This window comes from Hippoglossus stenolepis, chromosome 23, assembly GCF_022539355.2.
Source record: "Hippoglossus stenolepis isolate QCI-W04-F060 chromosome 23, HSTE1.2, whole genome shotgun sequence".
Lineage (NCBI taxonomy): Eukaryota > Metazoa > Chordata > Actinopteri > Pleuronectiformes > Pleuronectidae > Hippoglossus > Hippoglossus stenolepis.
In genome coordinates, this window is record NC_061505.1 from 4,041,990 (window position 1) to 4,063,958 (window position 21,969).

Here is a 21,969-nt window from a genome sequence, read left to right on the forward strand (position 1 = left end):
ACAATATTAAAGAAAGAAATCTGGATCTGTTCCCTGATCTGGATCCACAGCAAAATACGCCTGACTTTCTCACTTCCTCCACAAGATGGAGACCTTGCGTCAGAGTAGAGACGACGGTGCGCCGCAGTGTTGAAAGTTACTGATGATAGGGAGTTGATGGTGAAAGTATAGTGAAGCAAGTCAAATTCATATTCCTTCTAAAAACCACCATTTTCCGTGTAAATGGCTACTTTCAAAAGAAAGAGCACACAAAGCCAGACGAGCGGGGCCCGTCTTGACTGGAGGCATTTCAGGAGAGGCAAACCATCTCGCAATTATAACCCCAGGGGGCCTCCCGCCCGCTGAGAGGACTCCTGCTTTGACAAGTAAATTATGACTCTTGATGAGAGGAGTACAGCTTTTCTCAGAATGCCATTTTTGACAGCCGGGGGAAAATGCGGCTGGATACATACAACAACTTCCATCATCAGCGGAGCCAGATGCAACATCCAAAAACACTCGTGTGCAATCATCAGGCTAATAATTATGGAGTGTGAGTGCTGGTCTGTACCTAACATGGCAGCAATGTTTTTTAATCTGTCCATTCAGTGTGAGCCGCCTTTAGAGACGAGATGAGAGGCTGTTGTGTCAAGATGGATCCCTGCTCCTTTGATCATCTCTGCAGGGTGGGACTGTTTTCAAAAGAGTCTGGCCAGACAAATTGCAGCTGATGCAGACATAATTTTCATACGTTTCGGCGTAATGTTTTAAACATATCAGGTATCCCACACAAACTCAGACCTGTCATACGAATCGGTCTTTTTAAATCCATAGATTTAACATCAAAAAGCTCATTTATTGCATCACAACGCGTGATTTATTTACTATAAACTTGGATTGCTTCATACAGTGATTACAAATACTTGGCTTTTGATGGTTTGGATTAACATTTTTTTAAATGCAAGATAAAAACTGTTAACTGCAGAAATGAAGCCGCAATATTCAGGATACGAACGGTGCCATCTTGTGCAATCGGAGCCCGAGTCTGCACTGCAGCAGTTGTGGGATGAAGCTGAGGTAGCGAGGTCCACGTGCACGACCATTCATGAGTCAGTCTGGGATGTCAATCATGACGCTTTAACCCATTTGTATGGCCTCATATCACAAATTAAAACCACACTTTCCAGAAAGGTTAGCACTTGAACAAACGTCAGTGTGATAAGAACTGACGTAAATGACAGAAACCATCTTTAACGTGTTCTCTGACTTTTTTAGTTTGGTCCATGTCCCATCCTCTAACACACAGGAGGCAGGATTTATGACCTATACTGCATCCAGCCACTAGGCGGTGATTGAGATGCTTTGGCTTGACTTTTTGGAGCGGTTGTGTAGATATCCGAGATATTTTGGCTTCATTTCTGGATCACTATATAGAGCTATACACTGTATAGCTAACCTAAGCTAGTCATCTATCTATCTATCTATATCTATCTATAACGATCCCGAGACAGACACACCACTAGCTTAGTTAGCTATCTTCGTCGTGACTGAGGCACAAAACTTTGTAATACCACTGTTTGTTAGTTTCATGCTTTGGCTTGGGTACATAATAAATAATGTTGAAACATTTGGTTGGAGAAAGACGAGCTAATGCACAGGTCTCATCGGAATCAAAGTTCATGTCAACATCTTCGCAAAATCTCAAACTACTGCTTTCAAATGATAAATGCATTAAAAATATGGCCCTTTCATTGGAGGTGGCCGTGGAGCAGTTTATGGCTCGAATTAAGTATTGAAACAAGAAAGTACAGAATAGATGTTTTCTTTTAAAAATCACAATAACAATTTTTTAATAAGTTTGGTTTCAGACTTTCCTTTCAAAAGAAAAACACATTTCTTAACCCCCGGCGAGGTGAACTGATGATCTGAACGTTTTTTAAAACCAAGGTCGGAGAGGTTTTGGGATGTGGAATTAAAAAGTAGAAGAATGTAAAAATGTTTTTTAACTGACCTGTGAGCCCAAAAAGCGATTACATGCTTTTTTCTTTTCCATTCAAGGACATTCAGAAAAACAAAACAAAAAAAACCTGAAAATCACCACTATCGCTGGGTTTAAAGGTGAATCCTTGCTCCACATCAGCCTCGTGACACTGAATGGTGCAAACAGGGAACGATGAAACCACTCTGGGCCACTCATTTGGGTTTTTGCCGGCATTAGTTCAGATTAAGGCAACACGGTAACCCTAATTTATCTTTATTTGGAGCCTTTTAAGGTCCTGAATCAGGCTTTTTGGGAAATACGGATGGGGCCTCATTTACATGCACCACAATGGACAGGAACAGCTCAGTCAATCATGTCCACAAATGTTCGAAACCAAATTACTGGGCTGCGTTAAAACAGAAGTTAATGGTAGGGCTGATTTTTATTAAGGTCTGTGCACTCTCATTTGAATAATGGTCTTTCCAACAATGTTTTTTCTTTTCAGTACTTGACCCAGGAAGGAAATAAATGTGATTCTGCTTTAACACCTCCATTAATATTCAAGTGGCTTTAATACTCCAGGTTTATTTCTGACACATCATAATTAGCATGGCAGTCCGGCGCTAGTTTACGATAAATCATGTTCTGATTGTGCATTTGCGTGCACGGTGGGAAAAGAGTGAGTTTAATTACCTATAATTCGAGGCCATTGTGAGGAAACAGTGGCTGGTGGTCGCCATCCTGAAAAACAAAAATACAACATGATTATGTTTTATGTTTGACACTGATTCACTGTAACATGAAATCAGCTTTTCTTACATGTAAGTTGACAGTGAATCGAACTTTAATGGAACCAGTTAAATCTTTCTCACTGATTAAAATGTATTATTCGTCTTCTTTTGGGGCTTTTGACAAAAGAAAACAACATCGATCTATATGAACATATGCTTTCTATCAGGGGCCATAAAGGGGCCACACTTTACAAAGAGGGGCCAAATTATGTCCAACATTCATACAGAATTCCTGATTCAGGAATCACTTCCTTCAGGAGCCAATCAGATTTTAGCCGCCACCTCTGAATCCACCCCAGATTTAATAGTTGATGATACTAACTTGTTGTATAAATGGATTTTGGTTCAGATGACATGTCCAGGGTGAATCCCGCCTCTCGCCCCAATGTGAGTCCTATGGGATTGGCTCAAAGGATAAGTGGCATAGATAAAGGATGGATGGAAGGATGGATGTCCTGCAGCCCCCCAGAAAGCCACCTATTTTTTTATTTGCTCTTATTAACTGATCCTAAAATAAAAGATCCATTACCTTTTCAAAACCCCAGTGATGTGAAACCTCTTTCTTTTCTCGCTGCACATTATTCCGACTTCCAAAGACATTTTGGGCGAATCACGTTTAGCCAATCGTTGGCCTGGAGACGTCATCGCTCAGGGAGTCGCTCGCCGAGGTGGCGTCCGGTGACGAGGACAGGTAGGCATTTGCATGATCTCGGCTGCAAAAGGTCAGCGCCGGTCCCTCCAGGGCGAGGATTTATATTGAACCTGATGGACCATGAGAAGTTCACGAACTGGCCCCCCCCCACCTTTTCCAACTCGGCCACCTCCCAGGGGGTACATTTAGATAACATTAGACCTTTCGGTATTAGATCGCCCCCCGTTACGTAAACCACCCACGGCCCCGCAAAAAGCCATCTGGAGTCGATTCTGAGGACGGACGTATATCAGGGGTATATTTTGAAAGTATAGAAACGCATATTATCTGCTCTGTGCCCAAAATAGCTGTAGCGCAAGGGAGGGCCACGAAAGAACAAAGTGTTCCTGACTGGGTGGAGAGGCGGCCGGAAACTAGATCGGACCAAACTTGATTCTGAAGCAAGCATTGACTTGTCATTTAAGAAATTATGATTAAGGATATTTTCTTTAAAATAAAATATGCTTCTGGTAATACTTTAAAAGATTTATAAACCTTGTACTGGCAGTTTTATGCTCTCATGTGTTTTACTTCCTCGCCTCCTCTGCTCCTGAAGAGGTAGAGGAGAGAGAGCGAGCGGAGGAAGAGGAGACGACGCTGCAGATGATGAATCCCCCTCTGGACTGCATCCTTTCTGGCTGAGTGCGTCCGGTGGGCCAGAGCCAGGTCCTGGAATCTAGCTAATGAGACACACCCCCCCGAGGGGCCCGCGCCGTCCCATTGGCCGAGAGGCTGGCGGCGGCCGAGACGATTGGCTGATCGCGTCCTGTGCGAGCAGCTGTCAGAGCGTGTTGCAAATCAAAGTCACAGCATTCGTATCCAGCGTGGCACACAGTAAAGAAGCTAAATGAGTGGAGGGGAAAGTACAGCGGCTACACTCAAACGTAAAGCTGACAAGATGCTCTTCGTTTTACGTTACGTCTTTTTCTCAGGGACATGATTCATTTGAACACATTTTAAATCTGTTTTTATTCATAAACATCAGTTTTAACTCTGCAGCAGTCGTTCTGGGTTTGATCTTTCACATGTTTATCTTTCCTCTTATGGCCGAATGAGTTATGATGCCTCCACAGAGAATCATCACTCCACGCTGCTATTTTTTTTAAACAGAGACATCACAAGACATCATCCACATGTGACTGCTAACTTCCAACGACTGTAAAAAAAAGAATATATATATACACATATAGATTTTATTTATTCAGTGCGATATCTGAGGAGGGCTATTTGACATGGGTCTTTGAGAGCAACATGCTTTGTAACTCGCAGCATGAATAAAATATTGTATTTTTAACAATGTGCAAAAGACAGAGCCTCTCATCCGGAACGTCCGACAAATATATTTCGTTCCTCAACATGATGTGGACACAAGCAACATCCTGAGCCTTGACCCACGTTGAACATCTTATGAATTATGAGGAAAGAATCACAAATAATCCGACCTGTTTTCAGAGTTTCGCGAGACCGAGAGGTGCGAGACGAGTTCGAGAGATTCGAAAAGTACTGACGTCCGACGAGGGACGTGAAGAAGTGAAATCTGCCGCTTTTTCACCCGACATCTTGCTTCTCGGTCTCTGTGGCCCAGGAGCTGTGAGGCGAGTTCAGCTGAAGGTCGGGATGCAAGAAGAGGGGATGACGAACATTTGTGGTCTCTGATCAGCTCATGGTGGCAAGACGCCTGAAGGCTGAGAACCGGCAGGAAGTAAAAAGGGAGCGAGGGCAGGACGAGGAGGGGAAACAGAGGCAAAATCAAAGCCTTGTGGCAGATTTGTGTTCATTTTGTGGTCATTTTGTATCTTTTTGTGAACTTTGTGCTTCTATCATCATTTTGCATCTTTGTTTTTATCTCTATAAGATGGTTTGTTTGTCTCTTTTTAGCCCTTTGATCGACATTCCTACAAGAAATGCTTTCAGTCACCCACAGAATGTGTTTGGGCCCAAGGGCTTCCTGACCCTCTGGACCCTCTGGACCTTTAGACCTGTTCACCATCGATGGTAAACAGATATAAAAAGAGGGTTGATGCAGCAGAAGATATATATTCACACATCTGGAGTCAGCGCTGACGGACAGAAAGCTGCTGTGCGTTTAAATCCACACAGTCAGAGCAACATGTCGAGCTGCATCGAGCGAACACATTCACATCTATTACAGCTCCTGTCAGCTCCTCTCCCCCGTCTCCTCCCACGTTCCCATCTCTCTCCTTCTCCTCTGTTTCATACTTTGTCAATTTGGATCACGTCTCGCTCTCTCCGTTTGCTCCCACCCCCCCGCCCCCCTTGAGTCCGGCGGTGGCTCTGTCCTCGTGTGGATGCTCATGGAGTCAGTTTGTGGAGTTGCATTCGGCTAATTAATCAAAGCCGGAACACGTAATAACAGATGTGATGTCGTCTGATTGGCCGGCAGCGGGGGTCAAACGTTCACAGGAGAGGAGCGCTCTCTAGTGGCCGACTCGCTGTCTGTACAGTACGTACTGTCGGTACTCTGTGTTTTGCTCTTTTATAGAATCACGCATGCATGAATATACACCCCTGGGCCAGTCATATTATATTTGCATTATGCTGTTTAGTTTTTTTTAATATATTTTTTAATCCTTCTCCGCTCTATCTGGCCACACACACACACACACACACACACACACACACACACACACACACACACACACACACACACACACACACACACACACACACACACACACACACACACACACACACACACACACACAGCGCCTAATCCAGAAAATCCTTAAATGACCCCCCCCCATTGGCCTTATGTGAGCTACATTATATAAGACGGAGAAGAAAAAAGCTTCATATGACGAACTAGCAGGGAATTACATGGCAGTACAAGCTTATTACCGACATGCACAAACACACACACACATTCATGTCAGCTGCTGCGAAAGAACAAAAGAATATTTTAACCTTGTCTGAACTTTCCCACTTTCTTAATCTGGCAATGTAAAAAAAGAACAAGGTCCACAGTGTTTTAGTACACCGTGTCCAGGTTTGTACAGGACAGACTTAACTCCTGACATCCTGGACACACACACACACGCTCTCTCTCTCTCTCCTGTAGAATATTCTATTGGAAAACACTTCCATGTCCGTTTGCAGTACATTTGGGTAGAAACGCTCGTTCGCCGTCAGCCACCTTGCCACTTTTCCTCCGGGATTAAAATGGAAGACGCAGTTATTCCATTCCGGTTTTATCTCGATTACCCCGATGAAACTTTGATGGGCCTGACAGAGGAGGCAGGAGCCACAGCTCTGGAGGGAGGTGATGAGCAGATTAAAGATTGATCGTGTATGTATAATGAAGTCAGTGTTGGAGGGACAATTTGTCTCCTGCTTAGGTCAAGCAGTCTGCAGAGAACTCCACAAGATGATGGACCCTTTTAGATTTAAAACAAGGCCTTTTACAGTGTGCGTGAGTTCTTGAAATAAAACGAGGACACCAACAAAGACAAGAGACAAAGACTATTGTCGTTGGTAAAAACCTGTTTCAAGCATCTTAACATTTTATCCACATGATTAAATTTGTGTAAACTAAAAACACATTTAACTTTGTGTCTTTACATGATGCATAAGTCAAATATGAGCCTCACATGGATCTGATGCATTATGCCTGTAGAAGGCAGATGATAGAAACCCCCTTTAGACCCCAGCAGGATCTGATGTATTCAGTGGACTGTGGTTACAAGATTAACTGCGGCAGCTTTGAGACATTTGGAAACAACTTGAATCCACAGAGATTCACAACCTGAAACAAAACCTTTGCTCTGGAGCAAAACCTGGAAACATCGAGCAGCGAAAACAAAGAAACATGATCCGATTATCTGTTTGTTTTCCATCAAGAATGATTTACATCTGCAGAGAACTGAGGGAAGCCTCTCAGGTCAGAGGATTTCTGTCTGCATGAAGCCACTTCACAGGACATTGACACTTTACTGTACGTTGCTTCTGATATAAGAGCAGATGGTTTATATGCAGGAAATATTTCTATAATTTCTACAATAATGCTTTTTCTAGCAGAAGAAAAGTCCAAGGTCCGAATCTCCACACGGTTCATGACTGGTATTAAAACGTTCTGAGTAGGATTGAACCTTTTCTGTAGGAAAAACATTGACCTCAATACTTCGTATTCATATATTGTTGCTGTGTTTCAATGGCTCTTCATCCTCTGTGAGTAATGTCAATTATATTCAAAGCAACATTGTAGAATTCAATATGAAACCTTGACTCGGCCAGAACAAATTTACTAAGAATTTGAGTCGCCTTCTGCTTTTAAAATTACATCTAATTTTTATGGCACGAATAAATGATTTGATTTTGACATGATTTTAACAAACCATCCTTTTAAGATGATAAAATATATATATATATAAAAGTATTAGGTCATTATAGTTCCGCCTGAGGCCACATTAACAACACGTTTTGCTCGTTGCATGAAGGAATACAGCGTTGGTCTTCTGCAGAACACCGTGACATCAATGCTCCACAGTGAGAGACGGCCATGTGAGAACAGCTGGTCAACTACATGTCTGTGTATGTAGAGCATCAAGCCTGCAGCCTGTGAAGAGCGTGCAGAATTAGGCCCCGGTGGTTACTGTAGCATCGCTGTGACTCACTCTTATGCTCCGAGCCATTAATGCATATATGCATCCTGGTCTGTCAAATCAGCTCCACGGTCGGTTCAGCTGCGTAAGCCAGGAACGGCGCTTTCCACTATTTAACGTACACAACATTACCGCTATTAATTCCTGCTGCGATGAGATTTGTCGCGGTTGTGGGACCTGTTGCTTATAAAAGATGCACGGCTGCTGATATATCATCCCAGTTGTGTACAGAGGAGGTAGAGACACAGTTTATCCTGAATAGTTTCAACATACATCGTGTGTGTGCTGCTGCAAAAGCCCCAGAGCCCGAGAGTGAAGTCAATTGTTCAGCCCCGGCAACCGAGTCAGCGCTCATCATAAAAAATGCATACAGTGGCATATGGTGTGCCAAGCTGCGTTAGAGGCAATACAGCTTCAGCCCATACACTCATAAATCCATATCCATTACTGCCATTTCTCTGTTTTTTTCTAAAAGGCAGAGGTCAAGAGTTCACATCCCATCACACAGGAGAATCCCCTAAACATCTGCTTCTGTTGCCATGGCAACTGCCCGTCACTGCTGCTGCTGCCGAACAACTGGAGGGGGAGGATGAGGAGGATGAGGGAAAAGGAGACCGATTATTATTTATTTTTTTATAGCTGCAGGTGCATTTTAAAACGTGAGGACACAAACTGTAGAGCAGCGACGGTCTCGACCATTACAAAGGTTTCTCCAGCACATAGAAACACATGGAATTCACCTGAGTGTCCAGAGGTGAACCACGGCAGTGACGACCAACAGATTCAGAGCGCTCATATAAACTAAAGCTCAGGTTATGTATTCAACAGACTTGTGCTCTGCCTCTCATACAGACTCAGCTGGGATTGGCTCCAGCCCCCATGCGACCCTCAAAGGACGGTAAAGATAATGGATGGATGGATTATACTGCTCTCTGTGATGTGAATACTCAGAATTTCACTCAACTCTATCATGGAATACTCAGAAGAATGAGTAAAATATTTAACCAGCCTAGAATAATCTGGAGCAGAGTTGGACTCTTTCAGAATAACCTCTAGAATTGAACTGAGCAATACTCTCGTTCAATGAGCTTTATTGGCACAACATTCACACGTCAATTATATTGAAGACAAATACGGAATCAAATGAATAATAATGAAACCAATAAGATAAAATAATGAACGGAATAAATAAATAAAATTAAATATAAGGCATAAGTAATGTAAAAGTATACATGTATAACAATACTCTCTAGAATGTAATTAAATCCTCCAGAATTAGTTCTGTTGTAGAACAGGAGTTTGAAGTAATAGGCTCTAGAATCCTGGATATGTCCACTCATGCCTACTCTGGAGATTTAAAAAATATATTCCAGAAAACTCTATTTGGACATTCAACTCTAGAATAAATTCCAGAGTTGAATGATTCTTTTGTGCAATGTTCTCTAAAAAAAAATCTGTATGTTCTATATCAATTTTAAATGTAGCTTCAAAGCGTGTTTTTATCTGAACATTTACTTGAATTCAAATCTCGAAACCCAGCGATGACATCTGAGAAATCCCCCAAAAAACTACATCTAGGAAAAATATTTACTGAGTCATGAACTTAATGTGACCTAATTATGTTTGGATTCTGCCTCACCACGTATTAACTTTCGTTTAACGCTTCACTGTAAGGCACACACTCACCTCCTGGCTGTTTTTGCGCACACGCACACACACACACACACACACACACACACACACACACACACACACACACACACACACACACACACACACACACACACACACACACACACACACACACACACACACACAGAGATAACACACACTAATGCAGCCGTAAGGGCGACTGTTGTGTGTGTGTGTGTGCCACTGCAGTGACAGCTACATTAATATGATAAAAACATTTAAATAAGTACAATAGAAGGGAATAATACAATTCTGCTGCTGCCTTATGTGATGATTAGAATAAAATAATTTCTAGGTTTTTTTTCTTAAATAGAAAGATACACATAAAATCTATAAATTGATCAAGATTTGTTATCATAGCTCTATAAATGTTTTATTTCAACATCTGTGGAATCACTTCTCCTCAAGACTGAAATATTGGCATAAATTCTTTAGCAAATAAATTGAGCTATTGCACAAATTAATATTTACTGCGATTAGATTTGAAATTAATTTCCCTGTATTTGTTTTTGAAACTAACAAGAGGGTTAATTCGGGTCTATTTTTTTCACAATAATTTAATTTTGTGTTTAATCGCACGCACCCGAGCTGGGAATAATAACAATAAGAAGGACGTTAATAGCAATGATAATAATGAAAAGGCACCAATTAGCGTGTGGCTCTGACTGTGTGATGAATTATTTATGAAATCAGAGTAAACAGGAGGGCGATCAGCCTGGTCAGTGAGGAGGGATCCGTATAAAGACAGGACACTCGGCTGCCTTTTCTTAGAAGACACACGCTCGGTCTCCTGCTGCTGCTACGACTGGACTCACAAGGTACTTTTTTAATATATCAAATATAACAATGTGTCATGATAGTACTGCAATTTAGTGTAATTTTATTTATTTAAAAATTGCATTGTATTAAAAATTGCCTATTTCAAAAGTATTATGATTTACACTGCCTATATATTTAATTTTAGAAATTTACATTATAAAAATAGAGGTATTTTAAGTCCATAAATTTCACTTCCATCAATTTGCTTTTTTAAATTATTTCTTCTAAAATTGTAGAAAATATTAAGATCAGATTCTTATATCTCAGCCTGCTGCGGCTTGTTAATATTTTATTAATTGCTAAAAAATTTAAACCTTTTCAGAGGCTGTTTGGTCGAGAGGGATTTAAAAAGACAAAAGCTTCACGTTTCCCTTCGCGAGCACAAATTACAGTTAAAGAAAATAGGTACTATTTTTTTTATGCTTTTCATTCAGCTGCCTCATCATACACAAGAAAACTTAGAAATTATTCACAACTCCCTCAACATGGGGTGGGGGGGGGGAATCTGCCCTGAAAAGCGACGGAGCCCAGGACCCAGAAGCCTCAGCGTGGCCGGGGTCCCAGCGCGCAGTGCATTCACAGTTCACAGGCATCTCGACCTAAATGCGATGTGACGGGAGAACCTTTACTGAAACAAACGGGAATATAGTATCAGGGAAGGCTGACCGAGCTGTGAACCGGGGCCCTAACACAGAGCAAATTAACATCAGCAGAAAATAGCTCGGCGTTCTCAGATCGCTTATGAGCCAGGCAGCAAACGCATCAAGCTCTGCCAGGTCATTTCAGCCCGCAGATGTTTTAAGAATGTGAGGGGGGGGGTTGCTTCTGCCGGGCATCGTCCTCCATCCTCCGACCACGGAGCCGGACCGACCCCCGAGGTGCTGCTGCTCCGTGTCCCGCGGGCAAACGTCCCTGGCTCTGAGCTCTCAGTCCCACTATCGTCCATCATGAGATCTCTTTCGTGATGTCTTCCACTGAGCCGAGTCGGCTAATGATGCTGATCTCTGCCGCTCGGCGGAAAAGAACGCAGAGAAACTCACTTCTGTGGCTGCAGTTAGAGCGTAAAGGCCGTGGAAGGGCTTCTCCCTGCGTCCCTGGATTCTGGTCGCGCAAGGTCAACGCCTGCTGCCCGTGACAGTGATGTACAGCTGTCAGAACACAGCCCGTGGTTTCAACTGACGGACAGGGAATCACCAGGCTGGACTGGGTTTAGGTTGGACGACAGTTGTTTGGTTTGGGGAGTTTAATCTGAACTGGTTTTGTTGACTCTCAGTAATGGCCTGATGCAAGTCCAGAGAGCATTCGCCTTTAGAGATGCAGAGATACAGGTCGATCTGCAGACCTGCTCGGAATCCTGCAGCAAACATGGCAAAGCTTCCTTATAATCTGGGGAAAAAAAAGGAAAATTGTTGCCAAAAAATATCTGAAAACCTAAATTTCAAAGAGGCTGATTCATCGTCAGACAAAAGCTGACGGGCTCCAAGATTGGGTTTAGGCCTTCAGTTGTGTTAGTCAAGTTTAGGGTAAGGAGCAAAGGGAACGGAACATGTCGATATCGTCCCCAAGAATGTGTGATTCTCACATTAGCTACAGTTTAATAACCCGGAATTTAAATCGTGATGTATTGAAGTGTTTCGCCTCTTGCATTTACACTGAAAAGGAAGTTTGGTTCCAAAGGCTCCAGAGCTCTGATATAAGTCCTTAACTTATCCATGTTGTGTTTTTAGCGCACTTGGAGCCAAATCACAGTAAAAAAGGAATAAACGTTTTTTGCTGTTTTCAGAGGTTCTCTCCAGAGACATGAAACCAAAAATAGGGGAAGAGACAGACATGCAGAGGAGGAAAGAAAATGGAGATAAAAGGTGAGAGATTGTCGTTCCCCCCCCCCTCCTCCAGCCGCTGCTTCACAGCCCATTAGGTCAGAGCAGAGCAGGGAGCGCGGCTCTCAGGCTCGCAGGTGTAATGTCGGAGGACGAGGCCGAGGGACGGACCGGGGAGGTTTTTAAAAGCCTGCGTTGTCGGCTGTGCGGAGGAGGTGAGATGTCATTTCCTCTCGCGCCACACGGATATAAAAGGCTCCTCGGCAGCGGCTGACGGGTGCAGGGACCCGGAGGAGAACAGGTACATGGCGAGGAGGAGGAGGACGAAGGTGCTGATGTCTGCAGATCACAAAGATGTGGTCAAATTGAGCTGTTACTGACGGGAATTTGCAGCAGAATTATGTCTCGCAGTCACTGGTTGACGATGTGTCCCTGCATCCTCACGCTATCCAGAGATGAAGCTGAAATATCCAGGATACAAACATCAGTGGAATAAACTGCGCACGCACTCAACCAATCATGAGTCAGTCTCAGATGTCAATCATGACATTTCACTGCATTTTTATAGCATAAAAAAAAACTAAATAATATCAAACTTACTAGAAACAAACTCTTGAACAAACGTGCATAAAATTAGTTTTTAGTTTGGTCCATGTCCCATCAACTAACATGAAGGAGGCGGGGTTTAAGACCTAGACCTGCAGTCAGCCACCAGGGGACGATGGAGAACATTTGGCTTCACTTTTAAGGAGCCGTAACGTCGTCCATCTTTGTATAAATGTTTGAAAAGTTCGAAAAAATTTGAAAAACTGGTTAACTTTAAAAGAAATGAATAGGCTATAATTTTGTAAATGTAAGTATAGATATTTTTTGCTTACTTTCATGTAATTTTAGCTCCAAATATTTCTTCTTTAGATAAATTCATAACTGCAGGTGTTCAGTTTTTTTTAAAGACCAATTAAGGTCATGTTAAAACAACAGTTCACCAAAAACACAACACGATTATATTTCCCCTTGACCAGAGTGCGACTATAATTTGCTGAGGTCATAGGATATTATGTGGGGGGCGGGTGGGGGGGGCATGACCCATTACATTTTGGAATGGATCCAGATAAAAAAACGACTGAATCCAGGATGTGGAGACAGAGCGTTGGAGGAGGAATGAACTCTCCGAGCTTCCTTCTAGTTTATATAAATGAAAAACTAAAGAACCAAATCAGCTTTATCAACAATACAAATACTGTTTTCCATTCTAAACTGCAGTAAGCTTCATGACCTCCATGACTCACACTACAATATTCATGTGTGTGTGTGTGTGTGTGTGTGTGTGTGTGTGCATTAATTATATATACATCTCCTTCCATGATGTCATGCAACATGTCACAGTAGATTTTCTCTGTTCATATCCATGTATATATGTGTGGAGATGTGTTCATACCGAAGCTTCTCAGTATATATCTGCACCTCTACGTGTCTCTGGGGGGGGGGGGGAATTTCACGTTGCTTTCAAAACTCTGAAACGCTTGATGTGTTTGAGACGATAGAAGGAGAACGACAACAATAACAGTCTCTCTCTTTGTGCTCTTGGTTTTATGGAAACAGCCTCTCAGGATCTTTTCTGACCGGCTCTCTGCACATAAGCATAATCTGAGGTGTGACGACACCTGAGAAGCAGAGGAGCCAGACTCAGGGGGTGTGATTGAACCCTGATTTCTCATGCCCAGACTTCTTTTTCACACTTCGATCACTGTTGCGAAAGGCGTCCCCGGGTCAAGCATCTGGAGGTAACCTCGCCCTGGATACGGGAGGCTGCACTGAGCATGCTCACGGCCTCGTTTATGGGTCATATCTCCCACCCTGAGGGCGTTCGAACACATAAACAAGAAGAAAGACACACAGAGTAGACAGACGGACAGATGTGAACGCACGAAGGCGCAAATGTATCGCGTCCAAACATCTCATTATAGATCAGAGAGCCTATAACACACACACACACACAGCCTGTCTTCAACCGCCATATGGCCCAACACCACATGTTGCAACTGATATTAATGTATATACGAGTGTGACAACAGGGAAACACATGGAGATGTGTGGACGTGTTAAAAAACATGTCTGGTGTTGTCACGGATACAAAGACACACACACACACACACACACACAAACACTCACTCGAGTTGTACGAGCACAATACACCCGGCACAGCAGGTGTCCTCATGCAGGCTTGGCTGAGAAATGCAGAGAGAGCCCAAACATGCCAGACGGCATCATCATCCGCTTCTCTGTGCCCCGCCGACGCCGGGACCCCCGGTAAGAGGAGCCGGACGGGAAGGGTGGCAGACCTCGGTGTCGACACTGTGGGGGATGCCAGGGGAGGTGAGGATCACACACACTGGGCTGAAACACACACACCCTCAGACCTATAGGTATGTGTGAGGGTGGAAGTAACACGAGATAAGCTATGGTTACAGTGTCTGAGAGGGTTTTTCACATTAGAGTCAATTATTTTCCCTTTGAGGCTGATCTAATTCGTATTTTTATATAAACTGTGAGTCATGTTAAATGTGATTCACACAGAGATAATCGTTCAGTTGAAGAGGCACTTTAGTGTCTTTCAGCAAATTCCAAATGCAGAAAACATCCGTTAACAGCAAAACAAAGCTCAGATGAATTGACCGAACACCGACTGAACAGCAAACAGACGAGAATGTCACCTCCACCGAGGCCCTATAGTCCACATTAATCAAGCTGCACCACACAGATATCAGTCCTCTAAATATTCCAGAATGTTTTCATCAAAATCCATGAATTATTCCCTGGGAAAATTTGTGAAAATGACAAACGAACTCACAATGATTAAGAAAGTGGAACAAAATCCTGGATCCCTGCTCCAGATTCACAGTTCTTCCTTGACCCATCACACTTCCACCAAGTTTAAAGGAAATCTTTGGGTGGAGGTCGCAGCTTTTAGCAGAGACATCGTACAGTGGTGTCTCACATCTGGAATTAAATAAATATCTATAAAACTTGTGCCAACAGGGGGGAACAAAGTAGCTTAAAACAGCTACAAACTAATGTAATTTTTCATTTATTTACATTTTATGACTGTTCAAAATAAAACAGATGAACATGAAGGACAGGAACATGTTCAACATTCTATCGAAGGGTTTTTAGTTTGTCCACTTTGTGGTAAAAAAACTATGAGGTGTGAATCACCAGAAAAAGCAATAACCACAAATAAACCTTCCAGTTAATATCTATAACAACTCACAGCTCTATTAAAAATAATCAGACTTCATTGATCATTTGCTGGTTTTCATTTGACTAAGTTTATCTTTTCTTTCTTCCAGTTGAAGAACTTAGTTTGAACTTTGTGTCCTCGTCGCTCCGCAGCCTGACACTAACAGCGTTTTTAACTCCACCACTGTTGGTGTTTACATCTGCTGGATGGAGAATTCCTCCACAACCTCCTGAACTTATGAACCCTTTTCATAACCAACCCCATGTCACAAACGCTCGGCTGTCAAAGGTGAAGAGTACGAATTTTGGGATTCTTCCCTGAAGAGATGGACGTTTTCTCTTGGGACCAACAATAATTTGAATAAAGTTATTTTTAAGTACATTTTCGGATACATTTACTTTTACTTCACTCAGGAGTCTCAAACCCAAATGAATTATTATATATATATATATATAAAATAAAATATATGCATGTGTCCAGGCTACAGCACTTTTCATAAAAAAACAATAATGAATTACACATTATATTAATTTGTTCTGATTTACCTGTGCATTAGAAAATTATCTCTTCGGGGTTAAGTTTAGGTCTATTCCAGTGTCAGTTGAGCTTGATAAAACACTCATACGCGGCATCAATAATACAGCGATCATGTTGTACACAGGCTATGAGGCTACATCCTTTTAGTCCTGTCGCTCCAAATGGATTTCAGTGTCTCTGCATGTAGCTGCCGCACCGCTGAATTATTTAAGGTGGTAATTAGGTGATTGTGGCTGCTGCGCTGTCCGTCTCCGGAGGCCAAAGTAACTGTCGGAACAATGTTAGTGTTTTTTTTTAGGATTAGGTCATCAGATCAGCTTTCTATCCATCCATCTGTCCCAAAGACAAATCTCCCTCCGCCCTCCTCTCCCCTCGCTGTGTTTATTTTGGCCTAATTCCAGCTCCCCGGCTTCGCGAAATGAGCAAAATACAAGCACTTTGATTGAATAGATATAAATCCTCGGGCGAAAAACACCATTTACACTAAAGAGTGCTAACCCTGTGTGTGTGTGTGTGTGTGTGTGTGTTTCACTTCCCATTGGATCTTGTTTATCTAGGCAGAGTGTGCGCACATTTATAAAGTGGCCGACTGTCCCCAAAGCTGTTGTGGTATCGCTGTCCCGCCTGCATTTGCATTTCTGCGTCATGTTATCTCTACCCACTCCAGATTTTATGAATATAATTGGGATGCGTGTCAGGGGAACAATGGGTTTTGTGAAGCGTTGCCCTGCTGATGAACCAGGATGAGCCAATGCTCCGTGACCTGGATAGAAGAGGAGAAAACCGCCATATTACGAAGGGTCACAGTGTCAGTGGCAACACACATTCGTGTAAGAGAAAGCAATCACACACACACACACACACACATGCAACGAATCGCGTGTCGCGGTGGTTGCCTTTAAGTTGCTTTATGCTCATGCTGCAGGTTAACAGTGCAAACGATCCGTGCTGCTGTTGGAGCGTGATCCTCCTCCGACAGGAAAGCTGGAGCCGGGATGAAGTGCATGTAAATTTCACCTTGTTAATGGTGTCGCCGAGCAGTTGATCTTTGCAGCTTTACACACAAGCAGAGTGTGAGTTCACACGGCGGCTGAACCGGAAAATTCGGAGGTCACGGCCGAGTCCAGAAGGTTCATGTGAGAAAAGAGGAGAAAATATTCCCTGAAGCTCTGGAGCCACTTTCAACGAGAACAGAAGACGTTGCTTTAATGTTTTTTTATTTTTCTTAACCTCGCTTTGGTCTCATTACAATCACAGACGTGGTTTAAGACGAACACTGTGACAGCCAACTAACATCCGGGGCTCAATTTCCATGTCCACTAATCCTCTTATGAATGGAGTCATAAGGGCCCAAAAACTCAAATTAGCTGATCTCATCATCTTCCCTTCAATGATACTGGGCCTTGAATCTGCAATGATAACACCAGTACAATGTCATTATAGAAGGGAAATTATTATAATCATAATTAATTGATTTTTAACAGCTCATACATGGCTTTTATTGTGGCTAAAGGAGAAGTCTACCAATTTTCAAACCTGGAAGAATATACTTTATAAAATGTCATTTCATTTCAACGTATAAGCCCTTTATTAAGATTCTGTGTTAGGAAATTATATTAAAAACTAATGTCGATCACATCGACCTCAGGATTTTCGGTGGATTCTTGCTGAACTCTGGATTCCTGAAGTGCCCGGTTTACAAACCGGCTGCTTCAGTTATTTAACAGGGCCGGTGTTCTGGCACATTATTGAATTTTTCATTCGTCTGCCGTCTAGATTGAGCTCAGATTGCTCATGGAAGCGTCTGCAGAGCGAAAGTCGTCTTTAATTCTCTGCTGGTAGCTCACACTCTTTTATAAAATTAATCCCACAGATTAGAAGCGTATCATATTGTGCGTCTAGTTAACTGTGACCTTTTTTCTCTCAGGATGTTCGTCACTGCTGATCATGTAACTTGCACCAAACTAGCTCTCACTTGTAATCAGAGTAAGTCCACTACATTTAATCCAAAGCATCTGTGTTTGTGCAACAATTGTTAAAGATTAGTGGACGAATTACAGCGCGACGGAGCTGGATGACATCAGCGGTGCAGCCTATAGGACGATGTGGGAACAGATGGACAGACGCTGCCTCAGGTTTGACGGAGGAGAGACGTGCAGCCTTGTTTGAGAATAAGCTCCATTCACATATAAATAAAAAGGGACAGGACGGCCATGAGCTCGAGAACATCTCCACCCAAGCGTGGACGATTTGCACACGTCTCTTTTCCTTTCCCCTCTACCTTCCTCACGTTGACCTTTCAGGCCTCCTCTCTCCTTTTCTCACTATCTTATCTCGCACTCCTTCCCTCTGGTCATTGCCGCTGAGCTGTGAGAATTGAGAAGAATGTGTCTGAGGGATATGGAGAATAAAGCCGGGGATCATGGGAAGGTGTGAAGGCAGCATGCATGTCAGGACCTGGGGGACGAAGAAGCAGGGGCCGCGATAGGAAAAGGAAACGGCTGCAGCAACGGAGACGGGCTGGAAAACAACTCTTCTTCCTCCTCTTCCTCATATTTGTGACGCTGCTTTCAAACCTGCACTGAAGTTTGGACATTTTCTTGAAGGGGGGGTGTGCGAGAACGCAAATGTCCGAGTCAGTTGCTCCGTACATTTTCCAGAACTTTTCCTGCCACCCACCTCCCACTGAGTAAAATGCGAATGCGAAAGTGAGAATACAGCAGGAAAATTCATGTCTGAAAACAGCTAAACTAAGAGATGACTGGAGGAATCAAACCCTGTTTTCAGACATGAACATCCAGAAAACTGGAGAAGTTGTCAGGCGGAGCGCAGTCGTGTGTTTTGGGGGGGTAGCTTCGCCAGGACTAACTTTAAATGTCAACGGTTTTAGCTCAACTGTTTGATCATCAACAGGTGCAACATATCTGTTTTCCTATAAGAGGCCACATACACGATTGGGTGAATAATCCAGTCTTAGAAACATTTGTCATGTTTCATGCTCAACAAGCCGCACACACGCACACACACACACACACACAGTACCTCCTCTGACACTGTGATAATTAACGTGTGGCACAAAATGTCTTCACAGAGGCCATCTCTTGTGCTTTAACCTTTCTCTGCTGGCAGTTTATCTCACTGTCATTTGATCTGATCGTACCCGTCAGCGTTGGAACGCGGCTTCATCCTCTGCCATCCCCACACCCCAATCACCCCTCCGACCCATCGACTCCATCCTAAACGGGCCCTGGTAGGTGCAGCACCGCGGCCTGTGTGCATGTGTGTGTGCATGCAGCGATGATGCTGAGGGAGGTCGCCGTGCGGTCACTGCGCAAAGCCTGGTCGCATTGTGACTCGGAGCTGCAGAATGTGCCATGGTGCATTAGCGCGCTGCCGCCTGGCTGAGCATGAGGCGTGGAGAGAGCGAGGAGGAGGAGGAGGGAGTCAGGATAAAGAAAGAGAAGGAGGAGCTATGAGGGATGGAGAGGCGAGGAGGCGAGGAGGAGCAGAGGAAGAAAGAGGGGAAAGGAGGATAAGAGGAGGAGGAGGAAAAGTGAGGGCATCAGCACACTTACACACAGGCAGAGTTCAGAAGCCCCAGGGGCACAGGGTCCTTGTAAGATGGATCATCAAATATGAAGGAACATCGAGGCTGTGTTTGCTCTGGTATCTACTCCTCATCATCTCCTTCTCTCTCCTCCACACTCTCACTTTTTCAACTCTTCTTCTCTCTCTCTCTCTCTCTCTCCTCTAGAACACTTTCACCTCACCACAGTGGCAGAGGACTTTTCTAAATCAGGGGCCTTAAGGCGCTACAATTTACATACACAATTTTAAATTGTACCTTATTCAAACACATTGTGTTGTTCAAAAAAGCAACAAAAACACAAGAAATTATCATATTTATTATTAGTATTGTTAATAAGTAACTAGTTTATGTTCTAAAAAAATTAAGAAAAGAAGACTAGACACAGGAAAGGGGCACTTTCCCCCCTGACCCCACCCTTGGATCCACCCCTGCCTCTTGTTCTACGTCCATTTCTGCCTCTATATTTTAATCTTTTCAGGACATATGACAAATGAAATGTTGATTTTACAGTGAAGTCAAAGTGCTTTCATCGCAATTCAAACCCAAGGGTTTTCCAAACCTACCGAGCATTAAACATCCATTATTGTGAAGCTAAATCCTGATAAAAACCCCGAAGGATTGTTTTTGCTTGGCTCTTTTTTTGTAGTAATCCTTCTTACCATCCTTAAAGGCTGATATGCAAAAAAAAATAATCTTCAAACTACGAAGAAAATAAACGACACTTGATGGCAGGATGAGATTTTATACAGAACGAGTTATAAAACATTTTCTATGCATGAGAACAGCTGACTGCATCTCTATCCCTCTTTGCAATGTGACCTGATGGCCAATTGGTCAGGTGCCACTAGCCAGGCAGAAGCCCGTATCGTGCCGCCAATTAAAAACAGATGGGGTGCGATTGGATGATGTAACGGACCAATGGGAGTGCCCGCCAGGAGGATGCTGGGACATGATCTCATTTTCATCCTCGCCCTAAGCAGGTTTAGACAGCTCTGATCGTCCCGCCGCTAATCTGCCCTGCACAAACTGCATGTGCTGGAGCTAAAGCACACACACACACACACACACACACACACACACACACACACACACACACACACACACACACACACACACACACACACACACACACACACACACACACACACACACACACACACACACACACATTTCATTGTATTTTTTTAGTAACGTGCATCGTAGAGATGGAAAGATGAAAATCAAGAGCGCACGTAAACAGTTGCTCTTGTCTAGATTTCTTGGTAAATGAGCAGCAGGCCGTCACACGTCAGAAAGCTTTTAAGGTTTTGGAGCTTTTAAAGAGTACACAATCACATGCAGAGCGCATTTGACAGTACATGGACAATCACAAAACACACACACACACGCACACACACAACTGTCAGAGGAAAGAGGTCATGTCGGAGGTCGGCCTAATGGGACTTGTGCTGAAAATCAAACATGAAAGAGCTCTACACCGAAGGCTCCGTACAACCTCCCTGACATGTGACCGAGGTCTTAGGAAGCCACCGAGGCCGCAGCGGGGCCACGCTCTTCCCCTGCTATTGACCCTTATACACTTACAAACACAAAACACACATAAAAGCACTGAGTACACACTAATGTGCGCACACACACACACAAATTGACACATGGACTCACTCTTTCTGTGCGCTCGCATGCATGAGTCACTGACATGACTGCGTGGCCATGTTGTGATGGAGGCGAAGGCTCTGGGGGGTTGGAGCTGGGAGCAGAAAGCTGGGGGTCGGTGGCCCGTCCTTGACCCTCCACTGGAGCCTGATGGACACACAATAAAAGGGCAAGTCACAAATTAAAGACTGGAATAAAAAACACACACACACACACACACAGGTGCCACAGACGCTGAAATGCTGAGTCTTGCATAGGTTTTTATGAAAATGTAAAACAATACATGGCGACTGAGTTGTTGAGTGCTAATGATGTTGTTGGTCTGTCATGTGTAAACAGCAGTAACACAACCATATTTTTAATTATAACAAAAGATGAAACAAGCTAGAGAATATTTCTAATTCATGACTACAAGTTTCTTCCTGCTTGTTTTTCCCTGATTGGTCCTGTAACCCCTCAGTTGTATTTTGGAAAGAATCCATTGAGGTGAAGGTCACAATATTACAATAAAATATAATAATCCTGTTTACTGCATATATCCACAGCACATACTGTCT